At 39.3% G+C, this 18,406-nt stretch overlaps 26 non-coding genes across 26 annotated transcripts; all 26 read left to right on the forward strand.

Moving 5' to 3' along the window:
- The first annotated feature begins 479 nt into the window (after positions 1 to 479).
- Positions 480 to 552, forward strand: Trnat-agu (transfer RNA threonine (anticodon AGU)). The gene has a single exon. It is a non-coding gene; the product is annotated as a tRNA-Thr (tRNA).
- Positions 553 to 1,381: 829 nt separating this feature from the next.
- Positions 1,382 to 1,454, forward strand: Trnat-agu (transfer RNA threonine (anticodon AGU)). The gene has a single exon. It is a non-coding gene; the product is annotated as a tRNA-Thr (tRNA).
- Positions 1,455 to 2,264: 810 nt separating this feature from the next.
- Positions 2,265 to 2,337, forward strand: Trnat-agu (transfer RNA threonine (anticodon AGU)). Its single transcript has one exon. It is a non-coding gene; the product is annotated as a tRNA-Thr (tRNA).
- A 108-nt stretch (positions 2,338 to 2,445) lies between these two features.
- On the forward strand, positions 2,446 to 2,518 carry Trnat-ugu (transfer RNA threonine (anticodon UGU)). The gene has a single exon. It is a non-coding gene; the product is annotated as a tRNA-Thr (tRNA).
- A 466-nt stretch (positions 2,519 to 2,984) lies between these two features.
- Trnat-ugu (transfer RNA threonine (anticodon UGU)) lies at positions 2,985 to 3,057 on the forward strand. Its single transcript has one exon. It is a non-coding gene; the product is annotated as a tRNA-Thr (tRNA).
- Positions 3,058 to 3,347: 290 nt separating this feature from the next.
- Trnat-ugu (transfer RNA threonine (anticodon UGU)) lies at positions 3,348 to 3,420 on the forward strand. The gene has a single exon. It is a non-coding gene; the product is annotated as a tRNA-Thr (tRNA).
- Positions 3,421 to 4,433: 1,013 nt separating this feature from the next.
- On the forward strand, positions 4,434 to 4,506 carry Trnat-agu (transfer RNA threonine (anticodon AGU)). The gene has a single exon. It is a non-coding gene; the product is annotated as a tRNA-Thr (tRNA).
- Positions 4,507 to 4,795: 289 nt separating this feature from the next.
- Positions 4,796 to 4,868, forward strand: Trnat-ugu (transfer RNA threonine (anticodon UGU)). Its single transcript has one exon. It is a non-coding gene; the product is annotated as a tRNA-Thr (tRNA).
- An 831-nt stretch (positions 4,869 to 5,699) lies between these two features.
- On the forward strand, positions 5,700 to 5,772 carry Trnat-ugu (transfer RNA threonine (anticodon UGU)). The gene has a single exon. It is a non-coding gene; the product is annotated as a tRNA-Thr (tRNA).
- A 290-nt stretch (positions 5,773 to 6,062) lies between these two features.
- Positions 6,063 to 6,135, forward strand: Trnat-agu (transfer RNA threonine (anticodon AGU)). The gene has a single exon. It is a non-coding gene; the product is annotated as a tRNA-Thr (tRNA).
- A 468-nt stretch (positions 6,136 to 6,603) lies between these two features.
- On the forward strand, positions 6,604 to 6,676 carry Trnat-agu (transfer RNA threonine (anticodon AGU)). The gene has a single exon. It is a non-coding gene; the product is annotated as a tRNA-Thr (tRNA).
- A 289-nt stretch (positions 6,677 to 6,965) lies between these two features.
- Positions 6,966 to 7,038, forward strand: Trnat-ugu (transfer RNA threonine (anticodon UGU)). The gene has a single exon. It is a non-coding gene; the product is annotated as a tRNA-Thr (tRNA).
- A 643-nt stretch (positions 7,039 to 7,681) lies between these two features.
- On the forward strand, positions 7,682 to 7,754 carry Trnaa-ugc (transfer RNA alanine (anticodon UGC)). Its single transcript has one exon. It is a non-coding gene; the product is annotated as a tRNA-Ala (tRNA).
- Positions 7,755 to 8,043: 289 nt separating this feature from the next.
- Trnat-agu (transfer RNA threonine (anticodon AGU)) lies at positions 8,044 to 8,116 on the forward strand. Its single transcript has one exon. It is a non-coding gene; the product is annotated as a tRNA-Thr (tRNA).
- A 1,188-nt stretch (positions 8,117 to 9,304) lies between these two features.
- On the forward strand, positions 9,305 to 9,377 carry Trnat-ugu (transfer RNA threonine (anticodon UGU)). Its single transcript has one exon. It is a non-coding gene; the product is annotated as a tRNA-Thr (tRNA).
- Positions 9,378 to 9,486: 109 nt separating this feature from the next.
- Trnat-agu (transfer RNA threonine (anticodon AGU)) lies at positions 9,487 to 9,559 on the forward strand. Its single transcript has one exon. It is a non-coding gene; the product is annotated as a tRNA-Thr (tRNA).
- A 469-nt stretch (positions 9,560 to 10,028) lies between these two features.
- Trnat-ugu (transfer RNA threonine (anticodon UGU)) lies at positions 10,029 to 10,101 on the forward strand. Its single transcript has one exon. It is a non-coding gene; the product is annotated as a tRNA-Thr (tRNA).
- Positions 10,102 to 11,298: 1,197 nt separating this feature from the next.
- Trnat-ugu (transfer RNA threonine (anticodon UGU)) lies at positions 11,299 to 11,380 on the forward strand. The gene has a single exon. It is a non-coding gene; the product is annotated as a tRNA-Thr (tRNA).
- Positions 11,381 to 12,032: 652 nt separating this feature from the next.
- Trnaa-cgc (transfer RNA alanine (anticodon CGC)) lies at positions 12,033 to 12,105 on the forward strand. Its single transcript has one exon. It is a non-coding gene; the product is annotated as a tRNA-Ala (tRNA).
- Positions 12,106 to 12,395: 290 nt separating this feature from the next.
- On the forward strand, positions 12,396 to 12,468 carry Trnat-ugu (transfer RNA threonine (anticodon UGU)). Its single transcript has one exon. It is a non-coding gene; the product is annotated as a tRNA-Thr (tRNA).
- A 296-nt stretch (positions 12,469 to 12,764) lies between these two features.
- Trnat-ugu (transfer RNA threonine (anticodon UGU)) lies at positions 12,765 to 12,837 on the forward strand. Its single transcript has one exon. It is a non-coding gene; the product is annotated as a tRNA-Thr (tRNA).
- A 108-nt stretch (positions 12,838 to 12,945) lies between these two features.
- Positions 12,946 to 13,018, forward strand: Trnat-agu (transfer RNA threonine (anticodon AGU)). The gene has a single exon. It is a non-coding gene; the product is annotated as a tRNA-Thr (tRNA).
- A 1,188-nt stretch (positions 13,019 to 14,206) lies between these two features.
- Trnat-agu (transfer RNA threonine (anticodon AGU)) lies at positions 14,207 to 14,279 on the forward strand. Its single transcript has one exon. It is a non-coding gene; the product is annotated as a tRNA-Thr (tRNA).
- Positions 14,280 to 15,297: 1,018 nt separating this feature from the next.
- Trnat-ugu (transfer RNA threonine (anticodon UGU)) lies at positions 15,298 to 15,370 on the forward strand. The gene has a single exon. It is a non-coding gene; the product is annotated as a tRNA-Thr (tRNA).
- Positions 15,371 to 16,204: 834 nt separating this feature from the next.
- Positions 16,205 to 16,277, forward strand: Trnat-agu (transfer RNA threonine (anticodon AGU)). The gene has a single exon. It is a non-coding gene; the product is annotated as a tRNA-Thr (tRNA).
- Positions 16,278 to 17,654: 1,377 nt separating this feature from the next.
- On the forward strand, positions 17,655 to 17,727 carry Trnat-cgu (transfer RNA threonine (anticodon CGU)). Its single transcript has one exon. It is a non-coding gene; the product is annotated as a tRNA-Thr (tRNA).
- The last annotated feature ends 679 nt before the right edge of the window (positions 17,728 to 18,406 follow it).

Consider the following 18,406-nt stretch of genomic DNA (forward strand, 5'->3'; position numbering starts at 1 on the left):
GGGTCATGAGTTCAATCCTCAATGGTGTCTCAAGATTGCAACTTTTTATTCAAGTTTCATGTTTATCAATCGTATTTGAAACAATTCTATTAATGTTGATTTATCTGTCGAGTTAGGGTTTACACCATATCCACCCTCAGCCGCCATAGTTGTAAACAGGAGGTCATGAGTTCAATCCTCATTGGTGGCTAAAGATGGTAGTTTTCATTTAAGTTTGATGTGTAACATTTTTATTTCATACTATTCTTTTAAATTTGTTCTACTTGTCGGGTTGGGGTTTACATCTACTCATGAGCAGCTGCCATAGCTCAATGACTAGAGCGCATGTTTAGTGAACAGGGGGTCATGAGTTCAATCCTCAATGGTGGCTCAAGATTGTAACTTTTTCTTCAAGTTTCACGTTTATCAATGGTATTTGAAACAATTCTATTTATGTTGATCTGTCTGTCGAGTTAGGGTATACACTTTATCCACCCTCAGCCGCCATAGCTCAGTGGTTAGAGCACCTGCCTAGTAAACAGGAAGTCATGAGTTCAATCCTCATTGGTGGCTTAAAAGAGCTAGTTTTTATTTAATCCTGCAGATTAGTATTTGTATTTGAAATTAGTCTTTTAACTTTGGTTTATCCGTCGAGTTTGGGTTTTCACCTTTCCAACAACAGCCGCCGTAGCTCAGTGGTTAAAGTGCCTGTCAAGTAAACAGGAGGTGAAGAGTCGAATCCTCACTGGTGGCTTACAATTACTGCCTTTTGTTCAAGTTTATGTGCTACAACTTTTTTTCAAAATAATCTATTGAAAGTGGTGTCCTGGTCGGGTCCAGGTTTACACATCATCATGAGCAGCCGCCGTAGCTCAATGCCTCAACTGCCAGTTGAGTAAACAGGAGATCTTGAGTTCAATCCTCATTACTGGCTTAAGATATCTACGTTTTTAAAGTTTTATGTGTAATAGTTTTATTTAATACTATTCTAATAGTTTTAGTCTGCCCGTCGGGTTTGGGTTCACACCCTTTCAACCAACATCCACTATAGCTCAGTGGCTAGGAGCGCCTGTCTAGTAAACAGGAGGTCATGAGCTCAATCTTCATTGCTGGCTTAAGATATCTACGTTTTTTAAAGTTTTGGGTGTAATAGTTGTATTTAATACTATTCTAAAAGTTTTAGTCTGCCCGTTGTGTTTGGTTCACACCCCTTCCACCAACAGCCCCTTTTACTCAGTGGCTAGAGCGCCTATCTAGTAAACAGGAGGTTATGAGTTCAATCCTCATTGGTGGCTGATGATCGCTATTTTGCATTAAAGTTGGCTGTTAACAATATTATTTTAAACCATTCAATTAAAAATTGTCGACTCGTTGGGTGTAGGTTTACACTCCATCATGAACAGCCGCCATAGCTCAGTGGCTAGAGCGCCTGTCTAGTAAACAGGAGGTCATGAGTTCAATCCTCATTTGTGGTTCAAAATTACAACTTTTTATTCAAGGTTGATGTGTATCAATCGTATTTAAAACTGGTCTATTAATTTTGATCCATTCGTCGAGTTATTGTTTAAACCTTTTCCACCCGCAGCGGCCACAGCTCAGGGGGTTGAGCGCCTTTCTTGTAATCATGAGGTCATGCGTTCAATCCTCATTGGTGGCTTAAAATAGTTAGGTATTATTCAAGTTTGATGTGTATCAGGTTTATTTCAAACTATTCTATTGAAAATGGTGTACTGGTCGGACTTGGGTTTATACCCCATCATGAGTAGCTGCCATAGCTCAGTGGTTTGAGGTTCTGTTTTGTAAGAGAGAGGTCATGAGTTTAATAATCATTGGTGGCTTAAAGTAGCTAGTTTTCATTTAGGTTTGTAGATACTATTTGTATTTTAAAATAGTCTTTTAACTTTGGTTCATCCGTCGAGCTTGGGTTTAGACCCTTTCCACCAATAGCCGCCTTAGCTCAGTGATTAGAGCACCTGTGTTGTAAACAGGAGATCATGACTTCAATCCTCATTGGAGGCTTAAGATGTTTAGTTTTTATTTGAGTTTGCAGTCCATTAACTTTGGTTTACCTATCGAGTTTCGGTTTTCACCCTGTCCAACAGCAGCCGCCGTAGCTCAGTGGTTAGAGTGCCTGTCGAGTAAACAGGAGATCATGAGTTAAATCCTCAGTGGTGGCTTAAAATAACCGCTTTTTATTCAAGTTTGATGTGTATCAATTTTGATTACAATTTTTTTATTGTAATTGGTGTACTTTTCTGGTTTGGGTTCACACCCCATCGTGAGCAGCCGCCATAGCTCAGTGGTTAGAGCGCCTGTCTAGTAAACAGGAGGTCATGAGTTCAATCCTCATTGGTGGCTTGAAAAAGCGAGGGTCTAATTAAGTTTGATGTGTATCAATTTTATTTCAAACTATTCTAATAAATTTTGTCTATTTGTCGGGTTTGGGTTTACACCCCATCATGAACCGCCGCCATGGCTCAGCGGCTAGAGCGCCTGTCTTGTAAACAGGAGGTCATGAGTTCAATGCTCATTGGTGGCTCAAAATTACAACCTTTTATTCCAGTTTGATGTGTATCAATCATATTTAAAACTACTCTAAAAATTTTTATCTATCTGTCGAGTTAGGGTTTACACCTTTTCCACCGCAGCCACCATAGCTCAATGACTGGAGCGCATGTCTACTAAACAGGGGGTCATGAACTCGATCTTCAATGGTGGCTTCAAGTAGCTCGTTCTTATGTAAATTTGCAGATTATCATTTGTATTTAAAATTAGTCTATTAACTTCGGTTTATCCGTCGGGTTTGGGTTTACACCCTTTCCAACAGCAGCCGCTGTAGCTCAGTGGTAAAGTGCCTATCAAGTTATGAGTCATGAGTTCATTCCTCAATGCTGGCTTAAGATATCTACTATTTTTAAAGTTTTATGTGTAATAGTTGTATTTATTACTATTCTAATAGTTCGAGTCTATCCGTCATGTTTGGGTGTAGACCCCTTCCACCAACAGCCGCCATAGCTCAGTGGTGAGAGCGCCTGTCTTGTAAACAGGAGGTCATTAGTTCAATCCTCATTGGTGGCTTCAAGTAGCTAGTTCTTATTTAAATTTGCAGATTATTATTTGTATTTAAAATTAGTCTATTAACTTGGGTTCATCCGTCGAGTTTGGATTTACACCTTTTCCAACAACAGCCGCCTTAGCTCACTGGCTAGAGCGCCTGTTTAGTAAAAAACAGGTCTTGAGTTCAATCCTTATTGCTGGCTTAAGATATCTACTATTTTTAAAGTTTTATGTGTAATAGTTGTATTTATTACTATTATAATATTTTGAGTCTATCCGTCATGTTTGGCTGTAGACCCCTTCCACCAACAGCCGCCATAGCTAAGTGGTGAGAGCGCCTGTCTTGTAAACAGGAGGTCATGAGTTCAATCCTCATTGGTGGTTAAAGAATGCAATTTTTTATTGAAGTTGGATGTGTATAAATTGTATTCAAAACTATTCTATTAATTTTATCTATCTGTCGAGTTAGGGTTTACACCTTTTCCACCGCAGCCGCCGTAGCTCAATGGCTAGAGCGCATGTCTAGTAAACAGGAGGTCATGAGTTCAACCTCATTGGTGGCTGAAAATATTGAAGTTTTATTTAAGTCTTATGTGTATCATTTTTATTTCAAACGATTCTTTTAAATTTGGTCTACTTGTCAGGTTTGTATTTTGCACCCCATCATGAGCAGCCGCCATATCTCAGTGACTAAAGCGCCTGTCTTGTAAGCAGGATGTCATGAGTTCAATCCTCACTGGTGGCTGAAAATAGTGAAATTTTATTTAAGTCTTATGTGTATCGTTTTTATTTCAAACTATTCTTTCAAATTTGGTCTACTTGTCGGGTTTGGGGTTTACACTCCATTATGAGCAGCCATCATAGCTTATTGGTTAAAGCGCCTGGCTTGTAAACAGGATGTCATGAGTTCAATACTCATTGATGTTTAATGCAGCTATTTTTTAATTGAATTTGCAGATTGTTATTTGTACGTAAAATTGGTCTATTAAAATTGATCTATCCGTCGAGTTTGGGTTTACACCTTTTCCACCAGCGGCCACCAAAGCTCAGTGACTCGAGCGCCTTTCTAGTAAACATGAGGTCCTGCTTTCACTACTCATTGGTGGCTTAAGATAGCTATTTTTATTTAAATTTTCAGATTATTATTTGTCTTTAAAATTAGTATATTAACTTTGGTTTATCCGTCGAGTTTGGGTTTACACACTTTCCACCTACAGCCGCCTTAGCTCATTGGCTTGAGTGCCTGTCGAGTAAACAGGAGGTCATGAGTTAAATCCTCAGTGGTGGCTTAAAATAACCACGTTTTATTCAAGTTTGATGTGTATCAAATTTGTTTACAACTAAATTATTGAAATTGGTGTACTGGTCTGGTTTGGGTTCACACCCCATCATGAGCAGCCGCCATAGCTCAGTGGCTAGAGCGCCTGTCTAGTAAACCGGAGATTATGAGTTCAATCCTCATTAGTGGCTTAAAATAGCTAGTTTTTATTTAAATTTGCAGATTATTATTTGTGTTTAAAGTTAGTCTATTAACTTTGGATAATACGTCGAATTTGGGCTTACACCTTTTCTAACAACAGCCGCCGTAGCTCAGTGGTTAAAGCGCTTGTCAAATAAAACAGAGGTAAAGAGTCCAATCCTCACTGGTGGCTTAAGACTACCGCTTATTGTTCAAGTTTATGTGTATCAAGTTTAGTTCAAAATATTCTATTGAAATTTGTGTCCTGGTCGGGTTCAGGTTTAGACCCCATCATGAGCAGCCGCCATAGCTCAGTGGCTAGAGCACCTGTATTGTAAACAGGAGGTCATGAGTTCAATCCTCATTGGTGGCTAAAGTTGGCTAGTTTTCATTTAAGTTTATGTGTATCAATCGTATTTAAAACTATTCTAATAATTTTGATCTATCCGTCGAGATAGGGTTTACACCTTTTCCACCAGCAGCCGCAATACCTCAGTGGCTAGAGCTCCTGTCTAGTAAACAGAAGCTCATGAGTTCAATCTTCATTGGTGGCTGAAGATCGCTACTTTGCATTAAAGTTTCCTGTTAACAATATTATTTTAAACCATTCGATTAAACTTTGTCGACTCGTTGAGTTTGGGTTTACAACTCACCATGAACAGCCACCATAGCTCAGTGCTAGAAGGCCTGTCTCGTGAACAGGAGGTCACGAGTTCAATCCTCATTGGTGGCTTAAGATGTCTAGTTATCATTTAAGTTTGCAGATTATTATTTGTAATTGAAATTAATCTTTTAATTTTGTTTTATCCATCGAATTTGGGTTTACACCCTTTCCAACAACAGCCACCGTCGCTCAGTGGTTAAAGTGCCTGTCAAGAAAACAGGAGGTGAAGAGTTTAATCCTCGCTGGTGGCTTAAGATTACCGCCTTTTGTTCAAGTTTATGTGTATCAACTTTATTTCAAAATATTCTATTGAAAGTGGTGTCCTGGTCGGGTCCAGGTTTACACCCCATCATGAGCAGCCGCCGTAGTTCAGTGCCTCAATTGCCTGTTTAGTAAACAGGAAGTCATGAGTTCAATCCTCAATGTTTGCTTAAGATATCTACTTTTTGTTAAAATTTCATGTGTATTAGTTGTATTTAAAACTATTCTACTAGTTTGAGTCTATCCGTCGGGTTTGGGTATAGACCACTTCCACCATCAGCCGCCATAGCTCCGTGGTGAGAGCGCCTGTCTTGTAAACAGGAGGTCATGAGTTCAATCCTCATTGGTGGCTTAAAAAAACTAGGTTTTAATTAAGTTTGATGCGTATCAATTTTATTTCAAACTATTCTTTTAAATTTGGTCTACTTGTCGGGTTTGGGTTTACACCTCATCATGAGCAGCCGCCATGGCCCAGTGGCTAGAGCGCCTGTCTTGTAAACATCAGGTCATGAGTTCAATCCTCAATGGTGGCTCAACGTTGCAACTTCTTATTCAAGTTTGAAGTGTATCAATCGTATTTAAAACTATTCTAACAATTTTGACCTATCTGTCGAGTTATTGTTTACACCTTTTTCACCTGCAGCCGCAATAGCTCAGTGGCTAGAGCGCCTGTCTAGTAAACAGGAGGTCATGAGTCCAATTCTCATTGGTGGTTTAAAAAGGCTAGTTTTTATTTAGCTCTGAAGACATTTAATTGTATTTTAAATTAGTCCATTACATTTGATCTATCCGTCAAGATAAGGTTTACACCTTTTCCACCAGCAGCCACCATGCCTCAGTGGCCAGAGCGCCTGTCTAGTAAACAGGAGGTCAAGAGTTCAATCCTCATTGGTTGCTTAAAATAGCCAACTTTTATTTCAATTTGCAGACTATTACTTGTATTTAAAATAAATCTATTAACTTTGGTTTATCCGTCGAATCTGGGTTTGCACCCTTTCCAACAACAGCCGCCGTAGCTCAGTGGTTAAAGTGCCTCAAGTAAACAGGAGGTCAGGAGTTCAGTCCTCAATGGTGGCTGAAGATCGCTACTTTGCATTAAAGTTTGCTGTTAACATTCTTATTTTAAACCATTCGATTAAAATTTGTCGGCTCGTTAAGTTTTGGTTTACAGCCTATATAAACAGCCGCCATAGCTCAGTGGCTAGAGCGCCTGTCTAGTAAACAGGAGGTCATGAGTCTAATTCTCATTGGTGGTTTAAAACAGCTAGTTTTTATTTAGCTTTGAAGACACTTAATTGTATTTTAAATTAGTTCATTACATTTGATCTATCCGTCGAGATAAGGTTTACACCTTTTCCACCAGCAGCCACCATGCCTCAGTGACCAGAGCGCCTGTCTAGTAAACAGGAGGTCATGAGTTCAATCCTCATTGCTGGCTTAAGATATTTACGTTTTTTAAAGTTTTACGTGTAATAGTTGTATTTAATACTATTCTAATAGTTTTAGTCTGCCCGTCGTATTTGGTTCACACCCCTTCCACCAACAGCCACCATAGCTCAGTGGTTAAAGCGCCTGTCTTGTAAACAGGAGGTCATGAGTTCAATCCTCATTGCTGGATTAAGATATCCACTTTTTGTTAAAGTTTCATGTCTAATAGTTGTATTTAATACTATTCTAATAGTTTGAGTCTATCCGTCGGGTTTGGGTGTAGACCCCTTCCACCAACAGCCACCATAGCTCAGTGGCCAGAGTGCCTGTCTAATAAACGGGAGTTCATGCGTTCAATCCTCATTGGTGGCTTAAAAAAGTTAGTTTTTATTTAATTTTGCAGATTATTATTTGTATTTGAAATTAGTCTTTTAACTTTGGTTTATCCGTCGAGTTTGGGTTTTCACCCTTTCTAACAACAGCCGCCGTAGCTCAGTGGTGAAAGTGCTTATCAAGTAAACGGGAGGTGAAGAGTCCAATCTTCACTGGTGGCTTAAGATTACAGTCTTTTGTTCAAGTTTATGGGTATCAACTTTATTTCAAAATATTCTATTGAATTTGGTGTCCTGGTCGGGACCAGCTTTACACCCCATCATGAGCAGCCGCCGTAGCTCAGTTCCTCAACTGCCTGTTGAGTAAACAGCAGGTCATGAGTTCAGTCTTCATTGCTGGCTTAAGATATCTATTTTTTTATGTGTAATAGTTGTATTTAATACCATTCTCATAGTTTTAGTCTGCCCGTCGGGTTCGGGTTCACACCCTTTCCACCAACAGCCGCCATAGCTCAGTGGCTAGAGCGCCTGTCTTGCAAACAGGATGTTATGAGTTCAACACTCACTGGTGGCTGAAAATAGTGAAGTATTATTAAAATCTTATGTGTATCAATTTTATTTCAAACTATTCTTTTAAATTTGGTCTACTTGTCGGGTTTGGGGTTTGCACCCACAATGAGCAGCCACCATAGCTTATTGACTAAAGCGCCTGACTTGTAAACAGGATGTAATGAGTTCAATACTCATCGAAGGTTTAAGGTAGCTATTTTTTACTTGAATTTGCAGATTGTTATTTGTATTTAAAATTGTTCTATTAATTTTGATCTATCTGTCGAGTTATTGTTTACACTTTTTCACCTGCAGCCACCATAGCTCAGGGGCTAGAGTGCCTGTCTAGTAAACAGGAGGTCATTAGTTCAATCCTCATTGGTGGTTAAAGATGGCTAGTTTTCTTTTAGGTTTGTTATGTATCAATTTTATTTCAAACTATTCTTTTAAATTGGGTCTACTTGTCGGGTTTGGGGTTTACACCCCATCATGAGCAGCCGCCATATCTCAGTGGCTAAAGCGCCTATCTATCATGAGTTCAATCCTCACTGGTGGCTGAAAATAGTGAAGTTTTATTTAAGTCTTATATGTATCATTTTTATTTCAAATGATTCTTTTACATTTGGTCTACTTGCCGGGTTTGGGGTTTACACCCCATCATGAGCAGCCACCATAGCTTATTGGCTAAAGCGCCTGACTTGTAAACAGGATGTCATGAGTTCAAAACTCATTGATGGTTTAAAGTAGCTATTTTTTATTTCAGTTTGCAGATTGTTATTTGTACGTAAAATTGGTCAATTAAATTTGTTCTATCCGTCGAGTTTGGGTTTATACCTTTTCCACCAGCAGCCGCCAACGCTCAGTGACAAGAGACTGACTTTCTAGTAAACAGGAGGTCATGCTTTCACTACTCATTGGTGGCTTAAGATAGCTATTTTTCTTTAATATTTCAGATTAGTTATTGTCTTTAAAATTAGTATATCAACTTTGGTTTATCCGTCGAGTTTTGGTTTACAACCATTCCAACAGTAGCCGCCGTGGCTCAGTGGCTCGAGTGCCTGTCGAGTAAACGGGACTTCATGAGTTCAATCCTCAATGCTGGCTTAAGATAGCTACTTTTTTTTAAGTTTCATGTGTAATAGTTTTATTAATGACTATTCTGATAATTTTAGTCTATCCATCGGGTTTGGGTGTACATCCCTTTCACCAGCAGCTGCCATAGCTCAGTGGTTAGAGCGCCTGTGTTGTAAACAGGAGATCATGAGTTCAATCTTCATTAGAGGCTTAAGATGTTTAGTTTTTATTTGAGTTTGCAGACTATTAATTGTGTTTAAACTTAGTCCATAAATTTTGGTTTATCCGTCGAGTTTGGGTTTACACCCTTTCCACCAACAGCCGCCTTAGCTCAGTGGCTTGAGTGCCTGTCGAGTAAACAGGAGGTCATGAGTTAAATCCTCAGTGGTGGCTTAAGATAACCGCCTTTTATTCAAGTTGGATGTGTATCAATTTTGTTTACAACTATTTTATTGAAATTGGTGTAGTGGTCGGGTTTGGGTTTACACCCCATCGTGAGCAGCTGCCTTAGCTCAGTGGCTAGAGCACCTGTTTTGTAAACAGGAGGTCATGAGTTCAATCCTCATTGGTGGCTCAACGTTGCAACTGTTTATTCAAGTTTGATGTGTATCAATCGTATTTAAAACTATTCTAATAATTTTGGTCCATCTGTCGAGCTATTGTTTACACCTTTTCCACCACCAGCCGCCATACCTCAGTGGCTAGAGCGCCTGTCTAGTAAACAGGAAGTCATGAGTTCAATCCTCATTGGTGGCTTAAAATAGCTAGGTTTTTATTAAATTTGAGAACAATTATTTGTATTTGAAATTAGTCTTTTAACTTTGGTTTATCCGTCGAGTTTGGGTTTTCACCCTTTCCAACAACAGCCGCCGTAGCTCAGTGGTGAAAGTGCCTGTCAACTAAACGGGAGGTGAAATGTTCAATCCTCATTGGTGGCTTAGGATTACAGCCTTTTGTTCAAGTTTATGGGTATCAACTTTATTTCAAAATATTCTATTGAAGTTGATGTCCTGGTCGGGACCAGCTTTACACCCCATCATGAGCAGCCGCCGTAGCTCAGTTCCTCAACTGCCTGTTGAGTAAACAGCAGGTCATGAGTTCAGTCTTCATTGCTGGCTTAAGATATCTATTTTTTTTAAGTTGTATGTGTCATAGTTGTATTTAATACCATTCTCATAGTTTTAGTCTGCCCGTCGGGTTCGGGTTCACACTCTTTCCACCAACAGCCGCTATAGCTCAGTGGCTAGAGCACCTGTCTTGTAAACAGGATGTTATGAGTTCAATCCTCACTGGTGGCTGAAAATATTGAAGCATTATTTAAATCTTAGGTGTGTCAATTTTATTTCAAACTATTCTTTTAAATTTGGTCTACTTGTCGGGTTTCGGGTTTGCACCTACCATGAGCAGCCGCCTCAGCTTATTGGCTAAAGCGCCTGACGTGTAAACAGGATGTAATGAGTTCCATACTCATTGATGGCTTAAGGTAGCTATTTTTTACTTGAATTTGCAGATTGTTAATTGTATGTAAAATTGGTCTATTAATTTTGATCTATCCGTCGAGTTTGGGTTTACACCTTTTTCACCAGTAGCCGTCTTAGCTCAGTGGTTAGAGCGCCTGTGTTGTAAACAGGAGATCAGGAGTTCAATCCTCATTGAAGGCTTAAGATGTTTAGTTTTTATTTGAGTTTGCTGACTATTAATTGTGTTTGAATTTAGTCCATTAACTTTGGTTTATCCGTCGAGTTTGGGTTTACACCCGTTCCACCAACAGCCGCCTTAGCTCAGTGGCTCGAGTGCCTGTCGAGTAAACAGGAGGTCATGAGTTAAGTCCTCAGTGGTGGCTTAAAATAACTGCCTTTTTGTTCAAGTTTGATGTGTGTCAATTTTGTTTACAACTATTTTATTGAACCTGGTGTACTGGTCAAGTTTGGGTTTACACCCCATCGTGAGCAACTGCCATAGCTCAGTGGCTAGAGTGCCTATCTAGTAAACGGGATGTCATGCGTTCAATCTTCATTAGTGGCTTAAAAAAGCTTGGTTTTAATTAAGTTTGATGTGCATCAATTTTATTTCAAATTATTTTATTATATTTGGTCTACTTGTCGGGTTTGAGTTTACACCACGTCATGACTGCCGCCATGGCTCAGTGGCTAGAGGGCCTGTTTTGTAAACAGGAGGTCAAGAGTTCAATGCTCATTTGTGGCTCAAAAGTGCAACTTTTTATTCAAGTTTGATGTGTATAAATCGTATTTAAAACTATTCTATTAATTTTGATCAATCTCTCGAGTTATTGTTTACACCTTTTCCACCCGCACCGGCTATAGCTCTGCGAGTGTAGCGCCTTTGTTATAATCAGGAGGTCATGCGTTCAATCCTCATGGGTGGCTTAAAATAGCGAGGTATTATTCAAGTTTGATGTGTATCAATTTTGTTTCAAACAATTTTATTAAATTTGGTCTACTTGCCAGGTTTGGGTTTACACCCCATCATGAGTAGCTGCCATAGCTCAGTGGCTAGAGCGCCTAGAGCGCCTGTCTTGTAAACGGGAGGTCATGAGTTCAATCCTCATTGGTGGCTTAAGATGGGTAGTTTTCATTTAGGTTTGCAGATTATTATTTGTATTTGAAATTAGTCTTTTAACTTTGGTTTGTCCGTCGAGTTTGGTTTTTCACCCTGTCCAACAGCAGCCGCCGTAGCTCAGTGGTTAGAGTACCTGTCAAGTAAACAGGAAGTGATGAGTTCAATCCTCAGTGGTGGCTTAAGATAACCATTTTTTATTCAAGTTTCATGTGTTTCAATTTTATTTTTAATTATTCTATTGAATTTGGTGTACTGGTCGGGTTTGGGTTTATACCCCATCATGAGTAGCTGCCATAGCTCAGTGGCTGGAGGTCCTGCTTTGTAAGCGAGAGGTCATGAGTTCAATATTCATTGCTGGCTTAAGATATCTACGTTTTCTAAAGTTTCATGTGTAATAGTTGTATTTATTACTATTCTAATCATTTTAGTCTGCCCGTCGGGTTTGGGTTCACACCCTTTCAACCAACATCCACCATAGCTCAGTGGCTAGGAGCGCCTGCCTAGTAAACAGGAGGTCATGAGTTCAATCTTCATTGGTTGCTGAAGATCGCTACTTTGCATTAAAGATGGCTGTTAACAATATTATTTTAAACCATATGATTAAAATTTGTCGACTCGTTGGGTTTGGGTTTACTCCCCATCATGAACAGCCGCCATAGCTCAGTGGCTAGAGCGCCTGTCTCGCAAGCAGGAGGTCATGAGTTCAATCCTCATTGGTGGCTCAAAATTGCAACATTTTATTCAAGTTTCATGTTTATCAATCGTATTTGAAGTAATTCTAATAATGTTGATCTATCTGTCGAGTTAGGGTTTACACCTTTTCCACCGCAGCTGCCATAGCTCAATGACTAGAGCGCATGTCTAGTAAACAGGGGGTCATGAGTTCAATCTTAAATGGTGGTTCAAGATTGCAACTTTTTCTTCAAGTTTCATGTTTATCAATTGTAATTGAAACAATTCTATTAATGTTGATCTGTCTGTCAAGTTAGGGTTTACACCTTATCCACCCGCAGCCGCCATAGCTAAGTGGCTAGAGCGCCTGTTTTGTAAACGGGAGGTCATGAGTTCAATCCTCATTGGTGGCTAAAGATGGCTGGTTTTCATTTAAGTTTACATGTATGTGTAACAATTTTATTTCATACTATTCTTTTAAATTTGGTCTACTTGTCGGGTTTGGGGTTTACATCTAATCATAAGCAGCTGCCATAGCTCAATGACTAGAGCGCATGTCTAGTAAACATGGGGTCATGAGTTCAATCCTCAATGGTGGATCAAGATTGTAACTTTTTCTTCAAGTTTCATGTTTATCAATCGTATTTGAAACAATTCTATTAATGTTGATCTATCTGTCGAATTAGGGTATACACCTTATCCACCCTCAGCCGCCATAGCTCAGTGGTGAGAGCGCCTGTCTTGTTAACAGGAGATCTTGAGTTCAATCCTCATTGGTGGCTAGAGATTGCTGGTTTTCATTGAAGTTTGATGTGTATCAGTTTTTCTTCAAATTGTTTTTTTAAATTTGGTCCACTTGTCAATTTTGGGTTCACACCCCATCATGAGCAGCCGCCATAGCTCAGTGGCTAGAGAGCCTGTCTAGTAAACAGGAGGTCATGAGTTCAACCCTCATTAGTGGCTTAAAAGAGCTAGATTTTATTTAAACCTGCAGATTAGTATTTTTATTTGAAATTAGTCTTTTAACTTTGCTTTATCCGTCGAATTGGGGTTTTCACCCTTTCCAACAACAGCTGCCGTAGCTCAGTGGTTAAAGTGCCTGTAAAGTAAACAGGAGGTGTAGAGTCCAATCCTCACTGGTGGCATAAGATTACTGCCTTTTGTTCAAGTTTATGTGTATCAACTTAATTTCAAAATATTCTATTGAAAGTGGTGTCCTGGTCGGGTCCAGGTTTACACTTCATCATGAGCGGCCGCCGTAGCTCAGTGCCTCAACTGCCTAATGAGTAAACAGGAGGTCATGAGTTCAATCCTCATTGGTGGCCTAAGATGTCGAGTTATAATTTAAGTTGGCAGTTTATTATTTGTAATTAGTCTTTTAACTTTGGTTTATCCGTCGAGTTTGGGTTTTCACTCTTTCCAACAACAGCCGCAATAGCCCAGTAGTTAAAGTGCCTATCAAGTAAACCGGAGGTGAAGAGTCCAATCCTCACGGGTGGCTTAAGATTACCGCCTTTTGTTCAAGTTTATGTGTATCAACTTTATTTCAAAATATTCTATTGAAATTGGTGTCCTGGTCGGGTTCAGGTTTACATCCAATCATAAGCAGCCGCCGAAGCTCAGTGCCTCAACTGCCTGTTGAGTAAACAGGAGGTCATGAGTTCAATCCTCATTGGTGGCTGATGGTCGCTACTTTCCATTAAAGTTGGCTATTAACAATATTATTTTAAACCATTCGATTAAAATTGTTGACTCGTTGGGGTTGGGTTTACACCCCATCTTGAACAGCCGCCATAGTTCACTGGCTGGAGTACTTGTCTCGTAAACAGGAGGTCATGAGTTCAATCCTCATTGGTGGTTCAAAATTGCAACGTTTTATTCAAGTTGGATGTGTATATATCGTATTTAGAACTATTCTATTAGTTTTGATCTAGCTGTCGAGTTATTGTTTACACCTTTTTCACCCGCAGCCGCCATAGCTCAGTGACTAGAGCGACTGTCTAGTAAACAGGAGGTCATGAATTCAATCCTCATTGGTGGTTTAAACTAGCGAGTTTTTATTTAACTTTGTAGACACTTAATTGTATTTAAAATTAGTCTATTAATTTTGATCTATCCGTCGAGATAGGGTTTACACCTTTTCCACCAGCAGCCGCCATACCTCAGTGGCTAGAGCGCCTGTCTAGTAAACAGGAGGTCATGAGTTCAATCTTCATTGGTGGCTGAAGATCACCACTTCGCATTAAAGTTTGCTGTTAACAATATTATTCTAAACTATTCGATTAAAATTTGCCGACTCGTTTGGTTTGGGTTTACACCCCATCAGGAACAGCCACCATAGCTCAGTGGCAAGAGGGCCTGTCTTGTGAACAGGAGGTTATGAGTTCAATCCTCATTGGTTGTTCAAAATTGCAACTTTTTATTCAAGTTTGATGTGTATCAATTTTATTTCAAACTATTTTTTCAAATTGGGTCCACTTGTCGGGTTTGGGGTTTACACCCCATCATGAGCAGCCGCCATATCTCAGTGGCTAAAGCGCCTGTCTTGTAAACAGGATGTCATGAGTTCAATCCTCACTGGTGGTTGAAAATAGTGAAGTTTTATTTAAGTCTTATGTGTATCATTTTTATTTCAAACTATTCTTTTAAATTTGGTCTACTTGTCGGGTATGGGGTTTACACCCCATCATGAGCAGCCACCATCGCTTATTGGCTAAAGCGCCTTACTTGTAAACAGGATGTCATGAGTTCAATACTCATTGATGGTTTAAAGTAGCTATTTTTTATTTGAAATTTCAGATTGTTATTTGTACGTATAATTGGTCTATTAAATTTGATCTAACCGTCAAGTTTGGGTTTATACCTTTTCCACCAGCAGCCGCCAAAGCTCAGTTACAAGAGACTGACTTTCTAGTAAACAGGAGGTCATGCTTTCACTACTCATTGGTGAGTTAAAATAGCTATTTTTATTTAAATTTTCAGATTATTATTTGTCTTTAAAATTAGTATATTAACTTTGGTTTATCCGTCGTGTTTTGGTTTACACCCATTCCAACAGTAGCCGCCGTGGCTCAGTGGCTCGTGTGCCTGTTGAGCAAACGGGACTTCATGAGTTCAATCCTCAATGCCGGCTTAAGATAGCTACTTTTTTTTTAAGTTTCATGTGTAATAGTTTTATCAATTACTATTTTGATAGTTTTAGTCTATTCATCGGGTTTGGGTGTACATCCCTTCCACCACCAGCCGACATAGCTCAGTGGTTAGAGCGCCTGTCTTGTAAACTGGAAGCCATGAGTTCAATCCTCGTTGGTGGTTTAAGATGCTAGTTTTCACTTAAGTTTGCAGATTATTATTTGTATTTGAAATTAGTCTTTTAACTTTTGTTTGTCCATTGAGTTTGGGTTTTCACCCTGTCCAACAGCAGCCACCTTAGCTCAGTGGCTAGAGGTCCTGTTTTGTAAGCGAGAGGTCATGAGTTCAATAATCATTGGTGGCTTAAAGTAGCTAGTTTTCATTCAAGTTTGTAGATCATTATTTGTATTTTAAAATAGTCTTTTAACTTTGGTTCATCCGTCGAGTTTGGGTTTACACCCTTTCCACCAATAGCCGCCTTAGCTCAGTGGTTAGAGCACCTGTGTCGTAAACCCGAGATCATGAGTTCAATCTTCATTAGAGGCTTAAGATGTTTAGTTTTTACTTGAGTTTGCAGACTATTAATTGTGTTTAAATTTAGTCCATAAATTTTGGTTTATGCGTCGAGTTTGGGTTTACACCCTTTCCACCAACAGCCGCCTTAGCTCAGTGGCTTGAGTGCCTGTCGAGTAAACAGGAGATCATGAGTTAAATCTTCAGTGGTGGCTTAAGATAACCGCCTTTTATTCAAGTTTGATGTGTATCAATTTTGTTTACAACTGTTTTATTGAAATTGGTGTACTGGTCGGGTTTGGGTTTACACCCCATTGTGAGCAGCTGCCTTAGCTCAGTGGCTAGAGCGCCTGTTTTGTAAACAGGAGATCATGAGTTCAATCCTCAATGGTGGCTCAATGTTGCAACTGTTTATTCAAGTTTATGTGTATCAATCGTATTTAAAACTATTCTAATAATTTTGGTCCATCTTTCGCGTTATTGTTTACACCTTTTCCACCACCAGCCGCCATACCTCAGTGGCTAGAGCACCTGTCTAGTAAACAGGAAGTCATGAGTTCAATTCTCATTGGTGGCTTAAAATAGCTAGGTTTTATTTAAATTTGCAGACAATTATTTGTATTTGAAATTAGTCTTTTAACTTTGGTTTATCCGTCGAGTTTGGGTTTTCACCCTTTCCAACAACAGCCGCCGTAGCTCAGTGGTGAAAGTGCATGTCAAGTAAACGGGAGGTGAAGAGTCCAATCCTCATTAGTGGCTTAAGATTACAGCCTTTTGTTCAAGTTTATGGGTATCAACTTTATTTCAAAATATTCTATTGAAGTTGGTGTCCTGGTCGGGACCAGCTTCACACCCCATCATGAGCAGCCGCCGTAGCTCAGTTCCTCAACTGCCTGTTGAGTAAACAGCAGGTCATGAGTTCAGTCTTCATTGCTGGTTTAAGATATCTATTTTTTTTAAAGTTTTATGTGTAATAGTTGTATTTAATACCATTTTCATAGTTTTAGTCTGCCCGTCGGGTTTGGGTTCACACCCTTTCCACCAACAGCCGCTATAGATCAGTGGCTAGAGCGCCTGTCTTGTAAACAGGATGTTATGAGTTCAATCCTCAGTGGTGGCTGAAAATAGTGAAGTATTATTTAAATCTTAGGTGTGTCAATTTTATTTCAAACTATTCTTTTAAATTTGGTCTACTTGTCGGGTTTGGGGTTTGCACCCACCATGAGCAGCCGCCTCAGCTTATTGGCTAAAGCGCCTGACTTGTAAACAGGATGTAATGAGTTCAATACTCATTGATGGCTTAAGGTAGCTATTTTTTACTTGAATTTGCAGATTGTTATTTGTATGTAAAATTGGTCTATTAATTTTGATCTATCTGTCGTGTTAGGGTATACACCTTTTCCACCGCACCCGCCATTGCTCAATGACTAGAGTGCATGTCTAGTAAACAGGGGGTCATGAGTTCGATCCTCAATGGTGGCTCAAGATTGGAACTCTTTCTTCAAGTTTCATGTTCATCAATCGTATTTGAAACAATTCTATTAATTTTGATCTATCTGTCGAGTTAGGGTTTACACCTTATCCACCCTCAGCTGCCATAGCTTAGTGGAAAGAGCGCCTGTTTCGTAAACAGGATGTCATGAGTTCAATACTCATTGATGGTTTAAAGTTGCTATTTTTTATTTGAATTTGCAGATTGTTCTTTGTATGTAAAATTGATCTATTAATTTTGATCCATCCGCCGTTTTTGGGTTTATACCTTTTCCACCACCAGCCGCCAAAGCTCAGTGACTAGAGCGCCTGTCTAGTAAACAGGAGGTCATGAGTCCAATCCTCATTGGTTGCTGAAGATCGCTACTTTGCATTAAAGTTGGCTGTTAACAATATTATTTTAAACCATAATGATTAAAATTTGTCGACTCGTTGGGTTTGAGTTTTCAACCCATCATGAACAGCCGCCATAGCTCAGTGGGTAGAGCGCCTGTCTCGTAAACAGGAGGTCATGAGTTCAATCCTCATTGGTGGCTCAAAATTGCAACTTTTTATTCAAGTTTGATGTGTATCAATCCTATTTAAAACTATTCTATTGATTTTGATCCATCTGTCGAGTTTTGTTTACACCTTTTTCACCCGCAGCGGCCATAGCCTCATTGTCGGGTTTGGGGTTTACACCCCATCATGCCCAGCAGCCATAGCTTATTGGCTAAAGCGCCTGACTTGTAAACAGGATATCATGAGTTCAATACTCATTGATGGTTTAAGGTAGCTATTTTTTATTTGAATTTGCAGATTGTTATTTGTACGTAAAATTGGTCTATTAATTTTGATCTACCTGTCGAGTTTGGGTTTACACCTTTTCCACCAGCAGCCGCCAAAGCTCACTGACTAGAGCGCCTTTCTAGTAAACAGGAGGTCATGCTTTCACTACTCATTGGTGGCTTAAGATAGCTATTTTTATTTAAATTTTCAGATTATAATTTGTGTTCAAAATTAGTACATTAACTTTGGTTTATCGGTCGAGTTTTGGTTTACACCCATTCCAACAGTAGCCGCCGTGGCTCAGTGGCTAGAGTGCCTGTTGAGTAAATGGGATGTCATGAGTTCAATCCTCAAGGCTTGCTTAAGCTAACTATTTTTTTTCAAAGTTTCATGTGTAATAGTTGTATCTAATACTATTCTAATAGTTTTAGTCTATCCGACGGGTTT

Source organism: Watersipora subatra, chromosome 2 (genome assembly GCF_963576615.1).
Source record: "Watersipora subatra chromosome 2, tzWatSuba1.1, whole genome shotgun sequence".
NCBI classification, from domain to species: Eukaryota; Metazoa; Bryozoa; class Gymnolaemata; order Cheilostomatida; family Watersiporidae; genus Watersipora; species Watersipora subatra.